General features: G+C 46.4%; 1 long non-coding RNA gene across 2 annotated transcripts in view; it reads right to left on the reverse strand.

The window, feature by feature from the left end:
• Positions 1-2,036, reverse strand: part of LOC115948079 — a 7,332-nt gene that overhangs the window by 4,425 nt on the left and 871 nt on the right. For both annotated transcript variants that reach the window (XR_004081932.1, XR_004081933.1), the window contains exon 2: positions 286-387. This is a non-coding gene — a long non-coding RNA (uncharacterized LOC115948079). The remainder of the gene's footprint in view (positions 1-285; positions 388-2,036) is intronic.

The raw sequence follows: 2,036 nt of genomic DNA on the forward strand, positions 1-2,036 counted from the left end.
CTTTTTCTCCAGACGCTTCAGCAGTAATTCTATATGCTCAACTAAAGCACATTTTACATGTAAAATTATCCTGTGTGCAGAATATGAAATAGACATTAATATGAACAAAACAGATAACTGCAATGCTCAGTGCTCTTTACATGCAGATATCCTTTTCCTTCATATTGCAAGTCTATTTCTGCTAAATGGACTGTGAAAATCAGTTGTAAACTCCATTTGCTAAATAACTTGTAAGCCCTGATTTGGCTAAGGGAATCTGGACTCAAATGATTTGTGCAAACCTACCAGCAAGAACTCCATGGAAATTCTTAACTTTGCCATGTGGTCACTGGCAGGCAGCTTTGGAAGACCAAAGTAATTTTGACATCTGCATTTTTGAACTTGCACCTATTCATAAAAAAAAAAATAAAATTAGTTGATAGGCAAATGGTTTTCCCTAAATAAATTACTAAAAATAATTCAAGTATGCTTAGAAATTTTGCTGCTGAAGACATGGTCTTTTGAATAAATCAACACAATCTGAATATGGTATTTTTTCAGGAATCAATGTGCTTGGTGATCTGACTGCTCTCTCATAAAGCTGTCATAATGCTAAAATCAGATACATCCTCTTACTATTTTCTGTATTGTTTATCAGTTGGGTGGCAAAATAGTCAGGAACCAGAAAGAGCCACTGGAACAAATACAGTAATTTCAGCAGAACAAGTGTTTTGCTGAAACAGGTAAGTCTTGCATTCACCTCTAGCTGGTCCAGTGTGTTCCTTAGAAAGTCAAATAGAGGTACCTGTAAGGCATCAAGTCACTTTGGCACACATAATTTCTCATTTGGGAAACTGGGTTAAGCAACCCTGGGCAGCATTAGATGCCTGAGCATTGGGGAGCTGACAGCACTGTACCTTTACTAATGCAGCTACAGTGGCTCTGTTGTACATAAGGAAACAGGTGTTCAGATAAACTCCTGACAAGGCCTTAGCACACTGGCATGGCAGCCTGGGCAAACTCTCTTAAATGCTCCATGAGGAACGAGTTGGGATTAACTTCTGAAGGTCATATTCCTGCCTGATACAGCAGGACCACAGGAATAAAGAAAAGACTGGGAAGGTTTGCTGAATGCTCCACGAGGAAGGTGTCAGGATTAACTTCCAAAGGTTGTGTTCCTGACTGATATATGAGAACGGCAGGAATGGAGAACAGACTGAAAAGGCTTGCTCGAGAGAACTTCTTTGCAGTGTGCTGGCTCTGTCCTCAGAGGTCAGAGGTGCCCCTGCTTTCCACAACCATCCCTCCTTTCTGCACACTGATGCTATAGCCAGTCCCAGTCTGCTTGAAAGGTACACCTAGAACTTCTGCTCTTTCATTTCCAGATTAATTTCTAAGATTTCTTTTTTAACCAGATAAAAATTTTCTAAACCAGACCTTTCAGCGCCAAATTCGACTTTTAAATAATAGTCTACTAGTACTCCTGAGCGCAAAAGGTGGTCCTGTTGTTTTCACTGCTTACCAGCTAGGCAGGGTAGACCTGAGCTTTTTATTACTTTTTTCAGTGCTCTATACTCCTAGTGCACGTGTAGTAGGAAGAAAGGCGGGACGACAGCATTTGGTTACAGGATACAGGCGATAGAGGAAAGGTATCACGCGAACCCGCAGGCGCCGCGCTCCTCTGCACCCGAGGAGCTACAGGACCAGGTGGGGAGGGCTGAGGGACTGCCCCGGGGAGCCCGCACACCTCCCACGCCCCAATGCGCTTCTCCCGTCCTTTCTCCCTGGGCGCTGGGGGCTGGTCTCCCCTCGCTCCCCGTGAGCCGGAGACCCGGGCGTTTCTCGTCACGGAAGGCGGCGGCCGTGGAAGGAGAACAGCTCCTCTCCCAGGGAGACCCCTTGCCCCGGCGAAGCCCCCCCTTTAGGAGCAGGTGGCGTATCCCGGGAGAGCCTTCCTCCTCCTCCATCTCCTCCTCCACCTCCTAGCGCTGGTGGCCCGGAAGGGAAGCCCTGCCCCTCCTCCTCATCCAGCTCCCAGGTGGCAGCGGCCATCTCCG

This window comes from Geospiza fortis, unplaced genomic scaffold (genome assembly GCF_000277835.1).
Source record: "Geospiza fortis unplaced genomic scaffold, GeoFor_1.0 scaffold121, whole genome shotgun sequence".
NCBI lineage: Eukaryota > Metazoa > Chordata > Aves > Passeriformes > Thraupidae > Geospiza > Geospiza fortis.